General features: G+C 49.0%; 1 protein-coding gene across 2 annotated transcripts in view; it reads right to left on the reverse strand.

Annotated features, from left to right (window-relative positions):
• Positions 1-18,430, reverse strand: part of NR1I2 (nuclear receptor subfamily 1 group I member 2) — a 363,371-nt gene extending 344,941 nt beyond the window's left edge. The window contains exon 1 of one of the 2 annotated variants that reach the window (XM_078656650.1): positions 18,177-18,430. The gene's annotated coding sequence lies outside the window, so the exon portion shown is untranslated. The remainder of the gene's footprint in view (positions 1-18,176) is intronic. The other variant, XM_078656652.1, reaches the window with a different exon arrangement.
• Between the last annotated feature and the right edge of the window lie 1,750 nt (positions 18,431-20,180).

The raw sequence follows: 20,180 nt of genomic DNA on the forward strand, positions 1-20,180 counted from the left end.
CCCTTCGGTTTCCGTCGTCTTACCAGCAGTCTTGCGATGCTCCTGGGGCGGTGACTGCCTGTCGTACGCAAACTTGTCCAGCTTGGCTTGAGTTAAGGTGTTTTTAGGGCCCCTGTGTGACATGGCGCAGGCTGTGGCGAAGCTGCCAAAGAGGGTGCAGTCGGGCGCGACTGAAAGCCGGGTCGTCTCCACGCAGGTCGGTGGTAGGTCGTGGCAACGCGTGCAGGCGAGTGCTCAGTGAGGGCGGAGGACGTCTTCTCGCAAGTTCGTAGCAGGAGGAGGGGGGGGGGGGGGGGTTCGCCCCTTCAGACGCTATGCCCCGGCCGTCTGCCGAGTCTGTGCCGAATCAGCACCCCAGTAGCAGGCCTGACGGGGCCTGATGGGGAACCAGGCGGTTACCACAAAGTACCTCCAACACCAGGCTATGCCCCTGTGGTATGTCCCTTGGCGTGCCTCACTCCAGTGCCTCCGCAGTGTGACGCTGTCCAGACCCCCGCCCTCACTATTGTCCGGCTAGTAAGCGCCGCCCGGCGCCCTAATGAAGTGGTCCGCACACGCTGTAGTCACCTCACAGACTGTGGGCACCGCGCTGCAAACACAGCCGTCGCTCGGTCCTGGTGTGCCTCGTGGGTACTGCGGGAGAACGGCAGCGCCGAGCCCAGGGTGCGTGGTGTCCTCCGCTCCTCCGGGCGGATCACGTGGGCCGGTAGATGTGCAAGGGCCACTCCCGCACAAGTGGACAAGCAGCCACGGCACTGGATGGGGCTCCGTGGATGTTCGGAGCGATGCGCCCGGCTTACCGGCACTTCCGGTCACCTCTCCTCCGATTTCCGGCCGCTTCCGGCCGGCTGCAGACGTTCAGTGGCTCCGCGGCTGCACTGCGGCAGGTAGGCCCAGCTCCTCCTCTGCCTGAAAACGGGGACTCTGTACCTTAGCAAGCCTCCGCCGCTCCCAAAATTTCGGCAAAGACAGCCGCACGGACTCCGGGTCCGGTCCGCCCCACCCAGCTAGTGAGGGAAGGATATTTAGAGACGGATTGGTGCGGGAAGTCGCTTCTTCCCGGGAGCCTCCCTAAGCAGCGGCCGCCATCATCGGCTGCTAGCCACGCCCCCCTCGTGCCTCATTTTTTAGTTGAATTGTAGGCTGCTCTCAGCACTTGGGGGTAGTTTGTTTTAAATTCCTGGACTCTTGCTGCCTTTTTATCTTTATCTTTTAAACCCTACATTTAAAATAGCCGCTCACACTACTCTTACCTCGCTGTGGGATACGCTGTCTCCACTCCTCCATCCTCGCACCAGCCAGCTATTAAGACACATACTCAGCTGGGTGCACAACCGGCACGCTGCTGGCGGACCAAAGGGAAGCCCGTCTGCGCCCGTCTGCACACGTCCGGCTGGAGCCGGGGGCCACAACCCCTGCCCCTTTTAAAAAAAATGTCTCACTATAATGCTGAATAGCTGAAACAACTAAACACAGCTTCTATGTCCCACTGTGCCCATTCCATTGCCCCGGGCAGCCTGGTCTCATGCTGCTTGCACTGCTCCTTCAGACTATCTCCCCTCACTCAAACCTCACAGCCCCGTCCAAAGCCATACAAACTGGTTGAACTGTAGATCGCTGCCAAGCATTCTGCTAAGGGGAGAATGCCGAGAAATCATGTTTCTGACTGAAACCTGGCTTAGTCCAGGGTCGGACCCTAACCTTGTCCAAGCTCTCCCCCCTGGCTACTTAATTCAGAGGATAGATCGAAGCTCTGGCAAAGGCGGCGGGATTGCCATCATTTACAAAAACCACCTCAGCTGCCGTACATCGGAGGCTCCTTTACCAGACTGCGAGAACCTCTTATTTACAATAGGGTTTACCCCCACGCTCTCGTTGACAGGCATCCTAATCTACCGCCCCCCCCGGTGCATTTGGTAAATCCTGCAAATCATTACCAGAGATGGCCAAAAGGCTCGCCAGCACCCCTGCTAATTTCACTTTGCTAGGCGACCTCAATCGGCATTTTGATGACCTATCACATGTGGCCGCGGCAGAGATTACCAAAGATATTGCCTCTTATCAACTTAAACAAAAGGTCACCAATGCGACCCATGCAAAAGGTCACCTTTTAGACCCCATTTTTTCCAACTTATGTGATGTTAACTAGACTTGCATCGCGCGCAGCTGCCTCAGCAAAGAGGCGTCCCGGCGCTAACAGCAAAGGAACATAGAGGCTAAGAGACTGGGCATCCCAGCGCTGAAAGTAGTGCACATAGAAAAGGGGGACTAGGCCAAGGGGAAGAGGTATGTCTTAATGGCTTTCCGAAAGACCAGCAAGCTATCCAAACTACGAATCTGAAAGGGCAGGGAGTTCCATAATTTGGCTGCCAAACAACGGAAGGACAGTCCCCCGGCAAGAAGACGGTTCACTCGAGGGACCACAACCAAGTGTTGCCCCAGAGAGTGCAGCTGGCATCTAGGAACATAAGGTACCAGCAAGTTGGCCAGAAGCCCGGGAGACACAAGCTTCAGAATTTTAAAGGACAAGCAGAGAGCCTTGAATTCGACCGGCTTGGCCATAGGCAACCAATGTAACCGATGGATAGCACCTGCTGTTGAGCAGCTATTGGGGAGCCCCAGCAGGGCTCTGGCAGCTGCATTTTGGACTCGCTGCAAGCGCACTCCCTCAGCCCGATTAGCCCCTAGGAGGAGTGAACTGGCATAATTCAGCCTAGATAAAATGGCCGCTTGAACGATCAACTGATGGGTAGGTGGATCAAAAAACCCCAGCCGGGGGCCTAAGTCCCCGAAGAAGTGCCGGCCACGTTCTTGGTGTGATCCTGAAAGCTGAGAGTAGAATCCATCCATACCCCTAAGTTTTTCACCACCGTCTTAGGGGTGGGTGCACTACCAAGGGTGATGGGCCACCATTGCTCACTCCATAGAACCCTAGCTCTCCCCAACAGCAACACCTCAGATTTATTGGCGTTAAGCTGGAGGCAGTTGGTGGTCATCCACTCTGCGACTGCAGCCAGGCCGCTCCTAAAATTTGAAGCATCCCGCGTGGAGTCGTCGGTGAGGGCAACCACCAACTGCGTGTCGTCAGCATATGAGACCACAGTGATGCCTTTATCCCGAGCCACCGTAGCAAGAGGTTGAACGTACAGATTAAGTAGTAAAGGACTCAGAGCGGAGCCCTGAGGCGCACCCTGCCCGATGGACTGGACACGTGGGAGAAACGGGGAACAGTCACTTGGAATGTTCTCTCTGACAGGAAAGATCTAAACCATTCTAGAGCTAGGGCAACGACACCCGCCTCCTCCAGACAATGTAAAAGAACCTTATGGGAGACTGTGTCAAATAGGGCACAGAGATCAAGCAATATCAGTGCCACAGTGTGCCCTGTATCGAGAATGGTCCGCAGGTGTTTGGTCACAGCCGAGAGAGCATTCTCCATACTGTGACCAGGGCGGAAGCCATTCTGGGAAGGATCCAAGGTGCCATTAATATTCAGGAACCCTGTTTAGAATTTATTTGCATGAGCCTCAGCGATCTTGGGTACCCTTGGTAGGAGGGATATGGGGGGTGAAATATTTCCAGCTTAGCCGGGCCCAGCAAATGTTTTTTTAAGTAGAGGACCCACCATAGCCTGCTTCCATAGCTCAGGGACCACAGCTGTGGAAAAAGATGTATTAACAACCTGGCACAGAGAGGGAGTCCCTAAACTTGGCGGGTTTCAAAGGATCTACCGGAGAGCCAGATTTTACTGTACCACTCAGTAGTAAGAACTCTTCCTGCAAGATGGGAGGAATAACCTCCAAAGAATTAAAAGGAGGAGGTCCGTGAGGGGCAATGGGAGATGGAGGCACCAGAGGGAAGGACCTATAGATTGTTTCCACTTTATTAACAAAGAAGGTCGCAAGGTCCTCACAATGTTGCTCAGACATAATCCCGAAGGCAGTAGAGTTTTTCCTAACTCGGAGACCCTTAAGTATTTTGGAAATACGCTTAGCCGGATTGCGGCTTCACTTGATTGCGTTGGCAAAGTAAGCCACCGGACAGAGTGTATAGTCCTATGGTAGCTCTTAATAGCGGACTGATATCAAATTTTAGCCATGGGGTCATAGTCCTTTCTACAGGCACGCTCTGGCTTTTTACAAGATTTACGTATTGCGGCCAGAGAATCATTAAACCATGGGTTAGATTCAGAGTTGCGGCCTTTAGACCATTTGGCTGGAATGAGAATCAAGAGCTTGAAGAATCCAATTACAAAGATCTATATGACCGATCAGATTCACTGTTCAATTTAGGAGGGTGTTCACAAAAAAGGGCATGAAAATCCTCGAGCTTCAATTTACGCCAAGGGAATTTAAAAGAGGGCAGTTGAGAGGCTCTATACGGGGGCTCTAAGACCGGGAAAGACATAGGAACCAGAGAGTGGTCAGACCAACATACTGGACTGGGTGTCTTGACAGAAGCGGAGGGAATATTAGAGAAGACAGGGTCCAGCAAGTGACTGGCAGTATGGGTGGGGCCTGAAACCAATTGAATTCGTTGGCAAGCCGCCAGGTCTGCGAGCAACCTGCCAATTTCATTATCATGTTGGAGGTCAAAATGCAGGTTAAAGTCTCCCGAAATGCTGAACTTTGCTGCACTCATTGCCAGAGTGCTGGTGACATCAATAAGAGCAGATTTGAACTCCTTAGCTGGCCCAGGGGGGTGATAGACTAACAACCCTGACATAGTCAAATGAGTGCTAAAAGAGATTCTGAAACTGGCGGATTTGCAGCCCTCCACAGACTGACAAATGAGCAGGTGTAACAGGACCTTAAGATAACCGCAATGCTGCCCTCTCTAGTCTCCCGAAAAAACTCACCCAAATTAAAGTGAGACCCAACAGAACACCACGGTATTCCCCAAAGCTCCGGTCGCTAAAACAGATTGGCAAGAAATGTGAAAGAGCCTGGAGAAAGGACTTCTCGCCAAACAAGAAAACTGAATATAGTGAAGCCATAAGAGCATACGAAGCCGAAATCAAACTTGTCCAGGCCTCATATTATGACAAAAGAATCTCCCTGGCAGCCAATTCTCCCACGAAAATCTTTTGAATAGCAAAAACACTACTCGAGGCCCCCTCACCCCCGGATAGACCTGATGCCACTGGCCAACGTTGTAATGAGCTCGCAAACTACTTTCATAATAAGATCCAAACAATTTATTCATCATTCTCCCTGGTGGACAGTCTAAACAATTTCCACTCAGAGGATAAGGATCTACACAGGAGAGATCACTCCCTTGAGGCTTTCTCAAAGATGGACTCCGATTGTTTCCAAACCATGTCGGCACTCGTAAAGAGCGAGTCACCTATAAAACCAGCTCTACCTAATATAATGAAACAAGTGTCTGAAATAATTTCCCCAGTCATTCTTGACCTAATCAATGCCTCTCTCTCCTCTGGAGTGGTCCCACCCCTATGGAAAAGAGCGATGGTAAAACCTCTCCTGAAAAAGCCTAGTCTTGATCCGGATCTACTGGGTAACTTCCGCCCTATCTCACTCCTCCCAGGGATTAGTAAAATAGCTGACAAACATGTCAACACAGAACCCTCAACATATCTGGATTCAGCCTCCTCCATCCCTCTCAAATGGGCTTCTGCCCGGGTCGTTGAACAGAAACTGCGTTGTTGGCAGTTGGCGAAGAATCTAAAAAGATTTGACACCCAAGGCTCAACAGCAATTATCCTCTTGGACCTTAGCGCTGCCTTTGACACGGTCAACCACCAAATTCTGATTCATCGACTCAGGTTTAGGGGTGACTGGGGTAGCTCTAACATGGTTGCAATCATTCCTGGAAGAGAGATCCTTCCAGGTCTCGGAGGATGATGTCTCCTCAAAATCTCTGCGTCTCCAGTGCGGAGTCCCACAGGGGTCATCCCTGAGTCTGTCTCTTTTTAATGTCTATATGACTCCACTTGCAGAGATCCTGCTCCCATTTGGGGTTCACATAGTGACTTACGCCGACAATACCCAACTGGTCGTTGCTCTAAACCATGCTGACAATGCCTCTATTGGCCTTTGTCCCTGCCTAGAAGAGGTTGTCAAATGGATCATACTTGAAGCTTTAAATGGTGATAAGACTGAGTTGACGCTACTTGCCAACCCATCCTTCTTCAGGGCAGATGCTCTTTGGCCAGCCTGTATGGGCATTGTCCTCATTCCTAAGACCCAGATAAAGAGTCTAGGTATCTGGCTGGATCAGGATCTCAGCTTCATGGTCCAAGCACGGAAGGTTGCGGCTTCCTGTTTCGGCATCCTAAGGATGCTCCGTAAAGTGCTTCCACTTCTCGCCTTCTGCACAAGAAGACTCATGGTACAGGCACTTATTATTTCCTGCCTGGACTACGGGAACGCCCTTTACCCCCGAGCTCTGGTCTCGACCCTCACAAAACTCCAAACGGTGCAAAACTGCGCTGCAAGAATGCTTATGGGGATCTCAAACTGGCAATTCGCAAAGCCCGCATTGAAGTCCCTCCACTGGCTTCCTGTTTGGGAGCGAGTTAACTTTAAGGCCATGTGCATTGTCCACAAGATGCTAACTGGGAATAGTTCCACGATTAACCACTCTATGGTCCAGCCTTATGCGGCAAATAGACAGCTGCACTCTGACGATTTACATCTGGCTACTGTTCCCAGGATTAAGAGGGCCAGAAGTGGCAGCCGCCTATTCGCCTACAACACCAATAAGCTGTGGAATACCCTCCCCCCCTGCATATGTTGGGAAACCAGCCATTTAGCCTTCCGTAAATCATTGAAGACCTGGCTCTTCCCTTAATTGTGCTGCGCTGTCCTTCTCTGCTACAGTCATAGCGCTGGGATACCCTTGGGTAGCTATGCGCTCAATAAATGCTGCTTCGTTCATTCCAATGTTGGCCTTTGAAGTAGGCATACTTCAAAGGACAGTCTGTAGTGCAGAGATTCTGCTTTGCCCTGTCCTGGCTCCAGACAAACTACAGAGGGGTGGAGACAGCATTGTGAGAGGCCATGCACAGCCCTATGCTGGTGTCAGTGACAGCTCCACCGACCACTCTAGCCCAGGGAGGCCCATAAGCCTGGTAATGGGCAATCAGGATATGCAGGGCACACCTCAGCTTCCTTTGTGTGACTGTCTAGAGTGAATGCACAAACAGCCCAACTGTCAGTCTAAACCAGACACTGGTTACACAGCCAGGAAGAGGCACAGGATGCAGTGCAACAAAATGCTCCCTTTCTAAAAGTGGCATTTTCAAACATACAATTTATAAACCACCATTACTAAAAGATGTGTATTGGAATTCTGAGCTTAGAGAGTCCAAACTCCAAATCTCTAGCTTTTCCCGATTTAAAGTTGCACTTGCAAAATGTTATAAGGCAGCTCCAATGATAGCCTATAGGAGAGCTAGCCCGTGCAATTGTGATAAAGAAATTTGGCAGTATTCCACTATCAGGACTTGTATAACACATCATTACATGTCCTACCTTTCACATACACTGCACACTGCCTATGGGGTTACAATGGGCCTACCATGTAGAAAGGGGATGGGGAAGGTTTGGACCTGGCAAGGGGGTGCACCTGCCAGGTCAACAGGGCAGTTTAAAACTATACTCACAGACACTGCAGTGGAAGGCCTGAGACATGTTTATAGGGCGCCTCGAGACCCTCCGGGTGAGTAGTGCGCTATACAAATGTTCTGATTGATTGATTGATTGATAGGGCTAGTCATGTGGGTGGCACAATCAGTGGTGGGTCCATTGGGGGCGTTGGGGCGTTGCCCCACTAGCCACCGTCGTCAGGTCACGCATTCAATTAAGTATGTGCAGTGCTGCAGTGATTCAAAAATAAATTATCCTAAGAAGCGCACTCACAGTCTGCGTGCGTCAATGAGAGCCAGCTGTAAAGGGACAAGCCCGACAGAATCGTACATCGCGGAAGGGTGTGGGGGCGGGGCTGCGGGACAGTGAGTGACAGCCTCAGGGCCAGCTGAGCAGAAATAGGAGCGCTGCGCAGCAGGCAGCACCGTGTGTGCGCATTTTGGACTAGTCATTTTTTACGACTGGCCCACGCATGCGCACACGAGGTAGTCCCTTCCCGCCTCCTCCCCCTCTAGGTCGCAGACAGGCAGGGACCCGGGTCCCCCGGGTCTCATAAGGGCAGTATTCACCCTGCTCTTTATCCAATCCTGGTGCAGTGGCGCTGTTAAGCTGCGTCAGGATTGGCTAAGTATACACATTTGCACGTGACGTCACTGCGCCTGACGTACCACAACAACACGACGAGGCAGAGTCACGAGGCGAGGGAGAGTGTGCATTATACAGACACTGCACTGAGGTGCCCCTGAGCCCCGGCTGCCGGCACCTCCCCCCACCCCCCTCATTTTCAGTGTCACCCCGATATCTGCAGCGCCGACGACAGCGCGGCCGCTCCTGACTCCTGGGCTGGGGTTATTTATTTATTATTTATGCGTTTTTAAATATTGCGCGGAGTCGGGGCCTCCACCTCAGTGCCACCACTCCAAGGCCACGTAGATAAACAATCCGGCCTCCACATCTCTCTGCCTCGTGGTTCGCGCACAGCAGGCTGGGCCCAGCCCTTGCGTTCAGGCAGTTCCACAGTCCCCGTCAGGGCACTCACAGTCATCAAATGCTACCAGGCAATGCTGCTCGGTTCAAAACAGGCTTCGGACTTTACCCGAGGGTGTCGGACTCAGAGCGCTTCACAATAGGAACAGAACTGAAACGTGAGAAGTGAGAACGTTACAAGTGAACAAATTACAAAAGCAAAAGTTACATTACATGAGGCGAAAGTGACAATCGTGAGCAAACAAAAACACAATTCCTCATATAACCGTAACGTAAGTTTTTTTTGTAATAGTATCACCAGTCAGTGACTGTGTACAAGAGCGTGTGGTGTGCGTGGCGGTGGCCCAGGCAGTCAGTGATCACGATGATAGAGCTCTGCTCGTGAGGCCCTAGAGATGTTATGTAACACTCTGGAGGAATGGCCTGCATTGCAAATTACAATACCGGTTGTCAGCACGTGTAGCAAAGTCAAAATGTGGCTTTTGAAACCCTCCACGACTTAGTCACAGCGCAAAGGCTACAGTACATTTTTATCTTTTTAAGCATAGAGGGAAAGCAATGTGCCCGAAATTACATGATTATGGCTTACTTCGTGCGTAGGTAGTACTGGGCTGTGGCGCTTATATGATGTGTGAGGAGAAAGCCTTTGGCAGCGCCCTAATGCTCAATTACTGTTTAAAAAGCTGATTTAGTGAGCTTTCGATAGTCAAAAAAATGTCATAGTTGTCCGAGGTTGGGCATGTGTTTACCTCACAATGCACTGTCTGCATTTCGAAATTGGCGCTTTTATAGAATAGATCCGATTGTAGTAGCTGTTGGACTCCTGTTTCTATTGCAGTCGCTCTGCTACAGATGCCAATGCAATAGTGCACCACGTGTCAACCAGGAATGCATGGGGTAAACACATGAAGTCAAACTATTGAAAAGATATATATCATTATTTTTGCACTTTTATAAAGCGTATATTTGACTCGAAAGTATTGGAGCACTTTACATGAGCAAGTAGTTACATTACACATGGACATATTCACCTATTTAGATGATAAAGGACTCACTTGTTAATTACAGCTAATAAAGCAGATTTGCACACCACAGTAACCTAACTGTTGAACATATTTAATGCAGAAGGATATGGGGTATTTTGTTATGTGTTTAACTATTTCAAGTCTACAGTTTCACAATTGCTTTCTAAACCTTCTTGCACTCTCAATGTTGCCTTAAATGCTCTATTTGCCCATTCTTTTTTCAAAAACTTATTGCGACGTAGCACTCATCCACGACTTTTCTGCCCTACCACTTTCAAATGTCACCAGCCGCCACTGCTGCCAACTAGTTGCATTCGATTTACAGGCACTGGGCACACAGTGCACTTTACTAGGGACTTACCAGTAAATCAAATATGCCAATCATGGATAACCAATCATAATCACAATTTACATAGGGAGCACTTGCACTTTAGCACTGATCAGCAGTGGTAAAGGGCCCAGAGCACTAAAGCCAGCAAAAACGAAATGCAGCGCACAGTCAAAAACAGGAGGTCAGAAGCAAAAATACAGGGGAAAAATATGCCAAGGAAGCCAGGTCTAACACTGACACATTGAACTAGACAGACAGGAGACAGTTTAAACTTCAACCAACAGTATTTTTTCCAAGATATGCAGGAGTTTGGTTCTTGCAAAGGAGCTCGCAAGGATGTTGGCAAGCAGGGCAGCTCTGTTGACAGACAGGCTGCCAATGCTGCACAAAGAGTGCGCACAGTGACCTTCACAAATCAGAAAGATATTACAAATAGCGCCCTCAGTCCACATCACCGCTTGATAATGTGTGAAACCAACTGGGCAAGTCCAACATGTGAAAACAGGCTGCGAGGTATCCTCGAATTGGCTCTTAAATATCAATATTGTTTTGATCCTGGCTTGGGCCAGTGTTAAAGGAATTGAAACCCTCCTGTAAATTATATTAGAATGTTGAGAGCTCCATTCAAGGCTATGGAGTAGCTCTAAGATTTTAATGGCTGGTAGAAGCCCGGAGCTCCAGCATTCCAATGTCTTTCTTCATGTTTTTCGCGTTTTAATTTAGAACATTCTATCAATAGTGGGTGAAATATTCTAATAATTAAAATCAAAATGTTTCCCTTTGGAATTCCATATTAACACTTAAAGTTTCATACATCAGTCATACCACTGAACATATGATGTTTCACTATTCCCCCAAAGATTAAGATTAAAACAACTCCAATCAGAGTATATAAGCACACGTGTGCGTATTTAATAGATCATGTCACATAAAGAAAGAAGTTTTTTTATATAAACAATAAATTTACATATCATGATAAACATTTAGACAGTTATAAATCACAATTCAATAATATAAAAATGTCTTAATAAAAATGTTAAAAACACCTAAATAATCAGACACAAATTCATAAATGAGCAATCTCTCTGGACTGGGAACTAACAGTGAAATTTGTCTTACAACTTGGTTTGAAAATTATGTAGACAACACCCTACAGGAGAAAAGCTTTCCTGTCTTTTTTGTAGTTGCTGACTCTCTTCAAATTTAACACAATCTTTTGCGTCGACGCATTTCGGTGGAAATATATAATTAAAGCCACCGTCCTCAGGACTAACAATTTTCTTCCCTCGGCCACATTGTTCACTCATATATTTATAGTTCACCAGTGCAAAAACCACTTGGGAAGGTGTGGCTCCTCTAATACTTTGGATATGCACACTTCAGTAATTTAATATGGATCAGGACTCTCAATTTAACCTTTATTTCCTTTTTTATCCTTTGCAAAGGGTGGTACAATGCACACCTCGATAATTTGGTATGGATCCAGAAACTTGATGTATATCTTATTTCGGTTTTTTTCTGCAGAGGGTAGTGCAATTGATGTGCACTCAATTTAAGTTAACACCCCTCCTTATGTGTAAATGATGGAAAGAGCAAAAAGTCACTCTTTCAGCCCGACGCCTGGAGGGCATAATTATTTGGCTCAATCGTTTTAGCGTTAAGGGTCTTTCCTCGGCGAAGTTCCATAAAAAATGTTCTAATAGCCTTATAGACCTCTGCCTCTGGCTATACTAGCTGTTAAAGGCCCTCTTCCTTGTTATAGGCCCTCGCTGGGTTCAGGGACTTTAATAAGCAGTATAGCCATCGGCAGCAGGCTGTATAAAGTATTCCACCATGCATGCCTACCTTCAGGACACATGATCTGGAGCAGCAGCATGTCTGGCTCCATCACACATCTGTGTAACCACATGAAAGGGCACCCCTTAGGCCCACGAGGTCCGGTGGTCTTAGGGGAAGTCCAGTAAGTTGCCACAAGGTAGGACACCTGCACTGCATGCAGCGTTCTGTTTGTGACTTGTTGACACAGCTCCTCCCGGTCCACAAATCATTAACTCCCCCGGCACCACCTCCCGCAGAAAAAGCTGCTGGAAGGTGAGCAGCACAGAATCCAGCCAGCTTCGCCCATGTAGGGCGTGGGGCAGCATTACACAGAATCAAGCAGACGCCCTGGGTTACAGGATTCAGCCTCGGCACCAAGAGCAGCCAAGGTTGTCCTCCTGGAATACTTGCCATAAAAAGGGGAATTCTACAAGGCTGTGATTTATTGTGGAAGAGGTGTGGCGCAGCGGCCAGGGTGCCTGACTCTGGACCACAGGTTACACGGTTCGATCCCCGGCAGCAGGTTAGCCCAGCACCATGTGACTCTGGGCAATAGCTTGCTTAATCTTCCCGACGGCCCCCTGCGCCAGGACGCCTCTGTTGGAGGTAGCGGTGCGCATTACAAATGATGGCATTTACTTAGCCCAGACCTCCTGCTTTGAGGGCAGGGCTGGCTTTAGCACTAGGTAGCACCCGGTCCGACAATGTATGTTGGCACCCGCAAATGACCACCTCCACCAGAGATGCTCACAACCACCCTCTAACCCTGCCTCTCAAGTCTCCATAACCACTCTCGCTCAGATGTAATGTTTTATTCAGCCACTTGTACCAGTGTAGGGTGTCGGAGCACTTTACATCACACACATTACACAGAGACAATCAATCATAGGTGTGGAAATCAGTGTATAGGAAACTTTGTGCAAGCCAGAGGACTACAAGGTGTCTAACACACTGGTAGGCAGTTTAGTTTAAGAGTGCTTGATCTTGAGAAGCAAAAACGTAGAATTTAAAATGTAACACCATGGTTAGGGGTTCTCTTTAATAATTTGAATTGATTTCTACCCAAATTACACCATTTTGCAACATTATGCTGATAAAAGACTGAGGAAAAATCATATTGCTCAACCTATGCCTTGCAGTTTTCATGCAGCTCTTTGAGGACCGTTAATTGCTCACTGTTCTACATTAGTATTTTAACTTATAAACTGCAAGTAACAATAGGATCTCTCTGACAAATGCAGTGATCCACTGGCCTGTTTACATTATATGCACTTTGAGATCTGCATGGTACACGTTCTTAGCAACACGCATATTAACCCACTGTGCTAACGTGTCATGAGTCAAAACTTCCAATTTACAACACTATATCAGCAGGAAGAACATTAATCACCAGAGTTATCTTGACATTTTTATTGTTGCTGGAATTAAGGAACACATCAGCAGGTGCCTTATAAAACCAAAATATGTGGCGCCCACACCCGAATTTAGTGCCTTGTGTGGTGGCACCGGTCGCACTGCCCTAGAGCCAGTCCTGTTTGAGGGTAGGCTTCAGAGACTCCTGCTAGGCTCTGACACCACAGTCATTAATAAGTATGGGCGAATTTTTCGAATTTGCATATTTACAAATTTGCAATCTGCAAAATTCGCGAACTTTCGCGAATTTTTTTGTGTTCGCAAGGGTTTCTGCCAGTTTGTGAGTGTTTTTTACCAGTTCGCAAACGCGAACTTACTTGTCGGGTCGCAACCATGTTGTTTCTACGTCTGGTTCATCACAGCACCCTCTGTTTCACCACTGCCACCCTCTGGTTCACCCACTCTGCCCCACTCGTTGTTGTGCCTTTTCTGCCCTCTGCCCCACTCATTTTTGTGCCATTCTACCCTCTGCCCCACTCGTTGTGCCCTTTCTGCCCTCTGCCTCACTTGTTGTGCCATTCTGACCTCTGCCCCACTCGTTGTTGTGCCCTTTCTGCCCTCTGCCCCACTCGTTGTTGTGCACTTCTGCCCTCTGCCACACTCCTGTTTTATTTTAGAATGGCGCCGGCAAGCTGCCAGCGCCATTCTAAAATAGTTACTAAGTTAGCTTCATCAGGAAGCACTAATAGATAAAATAAAGCTGGTGCTCGAGTTGAAGCTCGAATTCAGTTAAACTCGAGCACCTGCTTCATTTTATCTATTAGTGCTTCCTGTTGAAGCTAACTTAGTAACTATTTTAGAATGGCTCTGGCAGATTGCCGGCGCCATTCTAAAATAGTTACAAGCTTGAACTTTTGCCCCCCGGATCCGTTCCGCTCACGGATTTTCGGCAAATTCGCGGGAACGGATTTTGCGCCCATGCTTAGTCATTATCCAATCTTCTATCTGCAAATAAAATGTTTTAGATGTAGCCATGCTACCTGGTGTGTGGTAACTGAACAGAGCAGAAGACTTTTCCCAGAAGAGTGAAAAGTTTCAAATGAAAAGTACACTTTCCTCACTGCAGGTCTCTCTCTCCTGCAGCATCTGATGTTGAAAAGCCACAAAGTGACATTCTGAATTCTGATCTCCCAGGATTGTGAACCAATGACACCTTCACCCATGGTCTTACACACATCTACCTTTATCAGTCCACTAACCGTGACCTCTGTGGATCACCATAATTGTGCTCAGGGCACACATGGCATCAGCCTTATTCTACTTTGTGAATACAGAAGGGCAGGAAGGGTCATGTGGGACATGAGGTACTTTTCCAAAAAGATGTGTCAACGGGTGCCATCTGCCACGGGAATATAATCCATCTCACCAGCTCCCAAATCAAGGTCCTCCCAAACAGGTCTCCAGAAACACCAAGATACTGAGAGAAGACCAATACAGGTGTGCCGTAAGCAGGTGGCATTACAGATGTGTCCATGTCTCACCACCACCATCATTACATGAAGAACATGTTTATGTGCAGGAGCAACAGCAACTTCTCAGCATCGAAAAATAGATCAAGGGTGTAGCATGACTATGTACGAAACATCAAAGAAGACACCATGCAACCTTGCTGCTGATGGAACCATATCCTGGAGCTCAGAGAAACCTGATTGGACGAGACTACCCAAGTCCATCTGGTTGGAACCGGAGAGCAGAAGTGATATCAGCCCAACAGGAGGACCACCGCGCTACGGGTCATTACAGACACTATTTCCAGCTCTGAACTTCACGCTTACAAACCACTGATTCCAGGTGTGTTAGTATAAATAGTTCATTAAAAGCAAAATAAGACTACAACACCCAGAATGCATTAGGCTTTCACACAAAAGTCCAGGACTGGAAACAGTGTCCATAATCGTAAAGGGCATTCATATAGGATTCAATAAATTGGAGGGACCACTGCCTTAAGCACTCGTTCCCAAGAAAATTCCTGCAGGGGCGGCTACTCCACTAGGGCGGTGGAGCGTCGCCCCACTAATTTCTCACAGTGCGAGAAGCAGAAATATAAAATGGTAATAACTACCAATTTAAGATTCTGCTTCTCACACTGCAAGAAAGCAGAAGGGCGGGCGGGTTGCTCTGCAAGCAGGGCTGGGCGGGGGAGGAGTGGTGTGTCCACTCCTTGAGTGCACATGACTGGTTTGGTCGGCCCTCTGGGGTCGACCAAACCAGCCATGCGCACTCTGCCCTTCTCCATGCAGGCTGCAATGCAGCCTACATGGAGAACATTGCCGGGCCATTAGCCCCTGGCTGGGCGAGGTCCCGACCAATCACAATGCTGATTGCAGCGTTGGGATTGGCCTAGGGGTGGGAGCCTGGCTGCCTGCTTCCTGTTCCTGCCAGAGGCAGGAGTGCGCAGCAGAGATGATGCAGGACCCGACCAGCGGGAATATAAATTTAAATTGTTTTTATTTATTAAATTAAGCCCCCCTCCCCCCCAGCATTATTGTTGGGGCTACTAAGGCTCATCAATTAGGGTCGCGAACCGTTGGGAAGCCATCTGAGAGGGTGAAAGAGGGAGTGAAAAAGGCTTGAGTGTGATCTATTATGTATATTAGAGAAGCTGGCGAACACTAATCGATTTCTTTCTGAAATGTGATTAGAGTCCACGGCATCAAGATCTGTGCTCGCAGGTGCTGCGGACAAGGTTTCCCCGCAAGGCGCACAAACTGGGACGCGAGGCCTGCATGAAGGCTAGATTTTTGCATGAAGCAGTCACTCGGTCTGCTAAGATTCTCTTTTCCTAGTGTCAGCTGTTGGACACCTCCCCCTGCAAACCCCGAACCACCCCGCCCCACTGACATCATTGAGAAACATAACATCACCTAACATAAGGTGCATTTGTAAAGCGCACGTTGAAGGGTAGCTTGGCGCTGAATAAGATGTTTGTTGTTACTCATCTCAATGGTACCCATTTTATCGACCTCAGAAGCATGAAAGGTTGAGTGGACCCGCCAGGATTTGAACGTGTGACCATGAGATCAAACAGAGGCCGAATTAGTCCACTAAGCCAGTAGACCCAGCATAAACATAAAGGGGGAGGGGCGTAGGGGTTTACATGGTCAGAATCTCGCTCTCCGAAGCTGCGTGTAGAACCACAATCAACAATTAGCAGAATTCCCGCATCATCTATCGCCTCGCAATGACTCCACAAGACCCGCAACTCCGGTTCTCCTGACGCACGGGGGTGCAGCCCTCTGCCTGCAATGCAACCCCAACTCCTGCTGGGCACAAGACGGCATTGCCTCCACCCGCACCGCCCTCTACCCAATGCAGCACTGCGCCGTGACGCACAGCACACACGTGTGCAGACCAAGGAGAGACAAAAGATTTAAAACCAAACATACGCCACACAGGTCATTTCAAATATGTAAAGCTGGAAACTACATCACACCCAAGCGCCGTCCTGATGGGCCCCGCTGCCTGAACGCCGAGTGCAGCGCCTAATGGCAAAGTCAATCCATGTTACTTCATTTCCAGACAGTAGAGCAGAGGTGTTATAATTTAAGGCACGGGGAGGGCCTAGGACCCCAGCATTTCAGATGGCCCCTCGATTGCCTCATCAGCTGTCTGCTCGAGCAAGCTCTGTTCTGCAAACAGACCCGACCTGATAACATTTTTATGTTTCTTTTACAGCGCGAACTAGACCCGATTCAGAGCGCTTTACATAGCACCCGTTGCGTTACATGAAGACACATTCACTTTGTTAGGCAAGGGGAGATCAAGTGATTTGCCCAGAATCACAGTCTGTTCAGCGTCATTGCCGAGACTCGAACCCGGTTCCCCAGATTCAGGTCGACCGCTCTAGCCACTAGGCCAACTCCTCTCCCCTTGAATGATCCTCAAACATAGTTTATTGTAAATACTGTTTTTCAATGTATTTTTGAAGTCGTTACAGACATTTTTGCAGAGAACTGCCGTGTTTATGTTGTTCAACACCAATATCCATGAAAATTATTTTGAATCCAAACAGGACGTCACACATGAGAAATGTTAGGGGGTAACTAACAAACATTGTATTCATATTAGTGCGCTGCTGCTGCATTACAAAACTGGAAACACATCACGATCCCTGAATGCTAGATGCAAACAAATGTTAATTTGAATCAGTGGTCACAGAGAGCTGAAATTATATCAGAAATTCAAAGGTGCTACGAACAGAGGCCCCCAAAATCATTTTGGCTTAAAACCCCCAAAATCCTTACGATGTCCCTGCAGTAGAGTTCGGAAACAGTGAACTAGGTTCGCCTCTTTCTGTTTCCGGGCCGGGCCGTCTAATAATGCCCTGACTCTGAGAAACATCTGGCAGCGCTAGCGCCTAGAAACAGGCGCCCTGCGGGAGTGATCAGCGGAGACCATCAACATAGAACCCCGGGACCCTCCCACGGGGTCTGCCGCCTCCTGCCCACGGAGAGAGCAAAGGTCGTCTGTGGCCCTCTCAGTCGAGCCGTCACTTCACAGCTCACAGGCCAGCGCCGCGTCTTCCAAAGACTCACTGTGGGCGCCCCCGGGTCACCAGTGACCCCTTTTCACGAGGGGGCAGACTTGTGCAAAGAAGCCCCTTTCTCTCCAAAAGGCACGCGGTGCTCTGCACACAACCCCCGCTGCGCGCGCCAGGGGACCTCTGCCCTCACCGTGGGCAGGCCAGGCACCCCCGGTGCACGGCTCTGGTGCACCCCCTTGTGCACGAGCCTTGCAGCCCTCCCCCTCTCCACACCCCTCCACCGTGGGGAGGTCTGCGCGCGCCAGGTGCCCTCTGCCCTCACCGTGGACAGGTCAGGGACTGCTTTTGTAATTTTCTCACTTGTAATTTTCTCCTCATGTTTCACCACTGTTCCTATTGTGAAGCGCTCTGACGCCTTCGGGTAAAGTCGGCGCTATATAAAAACGCATAAAATAAAAATAAATACAAATAAAAACGTCCCTCTCCCCACGTCTGCGCGCGGCTGGTACCTGTGGCCGGGTCTGTGCGCCCCTCTCCACGGAGCCCTCTGTGCCGCCTCCGCCTCACCACCATGGCACAAGAGCGTGCGCCTAGAGGCGGTGGCGGAGCGTTGCAGTCCTTAATCCTGCCCGGGGCGTGCCGGGCTCCCACGCGCACTGGCTCCAGGTGCGTGTCACGTGCTGGAGGATTGCTCCTGCGTCACTCTCAGCCCCTGCGTCTCCAGGGACCCGACCTGCACTGACAGCTCCCGCTGCACACCTACACCGACGTCAGCCTCCCTCCACCAATAGCAGCGCAGCTATGGGCGGGCTCAAGGTTCCCATGGAGCCCGGAGGAGGAGAGTGCTACAGGTGGCACCGGGGTGGGCGGGGACCAAACAGCATTCGGGGGCGGAGACTTGTGTGAAGCCTCCAGGTGAAGGGCCAGGCTGGTGGGGCTAGGAAAGGTTTCCGTCCAGCCTCTGGAAGCGTCCTGGAATTAGGGTGACCAACATTTTTTTTAAATTTTATTAGAAATGTTATACATACATTTTAGACGTCGCTACTTCGCAACTCACCCTGGAAGCCAGCAACCAGGTGACCAACATTTTAAAGGCAAAAACCGAGACATTTCCCAAAAATAGGAGGACTACAATTTCCCTTCAACTTATTTTTATTTTAATTATTTTATTAATAGTGCACAGAATGACAGCCTCCTTAGCAGAGAATTACAGAAGAGGCAGTAATAACATACATAAAATAATTTTTTTAAAGCCAGCAGCATGCATGTTAATTAAATTGTTCTCTTATAACAGCTGCTAACTATCCCTGCTTTGCAAAACATAAAAAGATTCCTACCACCGTTTTCAGCCGACCCTCTCTAAAAACCGGGAAATGAGCTTAATTTAATGAAAATCTGCAGGGACAGCTGGCTGAAAACCGGGACTGTCCGGGCAAATCCGGGACTCCTGGTCACCCTACCTGAAATGGACAATAATAATCCCATTAACACAGTGCTTTAAATGGGCAGGCACTGCCCGGCACTGAGTGCCTGCACTTCTTTAATTTGAAAGGAAGAGTACCTGCTCTTCTCCGCACTTGGGGGATTTATTTAATGGAGGAGTACCAGCACTTCCCAGGAGCAAACAGGTACTCCAAAGAGTGAGTACCTGCACTTCTTTTTTACATTTAAAACACTGCATTAACAAGTGGCGCTGATGGGGCGGAATTCAATAGATAATCAGCACCAGGCTCGCCCTTTTAACCAGCACCCTCCGACCAATGACATAAAGCAAAATTATGCTCCCCTAGAATGTGGTGAGTATCCACCCGCCCTCCCCGCACCCTGCCGAGTCTCACATATCTTATAGGTATGAATGGACCTGGGTTGAACTGAGGCCCTGGGGTAAGTGCTAATTAATCACAAGAGAAGCCACTCTTCTTCACATGCAGGTAGTTTATTTCAGGAAATATTTCAGGAAAGCTTCGGCGGCCACGGCACGGATCGGCTCACCCTCAGAGGTTCGATCTGCAACTGATAGAAGCCGATCGAACCCCTGAACAAGCACGCTCCAAGCGCGAGGCAAAAGGATTCCCATCCTCGTCGCCAAATGTGGTAAATGATAATTAATCACAAGAGAAGCCACTCTTCTTCACATGCAGGTAGTTTATTTCAGGAAAGCTTCAGCCACGGCATGGAGCAGCGCACCCTCAGAGGCTCGATCTGCAACTGATAAAAGCCGTTCGAACCCCTGAACATGCACACTTCAAGCGCGAGGCAAAAGGAACACCAACATGAACAATAAAGAGAAATACTAACCCACTACAGGCTCCTTGAGGCATGAGGCCCCACTGTGCCGCAGGGGCAAACCTTAAGTCCCTGTTTCCAAAGCTACTCCTGGAGCATTGGCCCCTACTGTCCTAATATGTTTTAGGAAAACCAACAGGGTATTTACTTGCGTTTTAATGAGCTAAAGAACCATGTACTTTAGATGCCTCTCTGTAGGCCAATTTATAAAATGTTTTGATACTGGC

Source organism: Lissotriton helveticus, chromosome 8, assembly GCF_964261635.1.
Source record: "Lissotriton helveticus chromosome 8, aLisHel1.1, whole genome shotgun sequence".
NCBI lineage: Eukaryota > Metazoa > Chordata > Amphibia > Caudata > Salamandridae > Lissotriton > Lissotriton helveticus.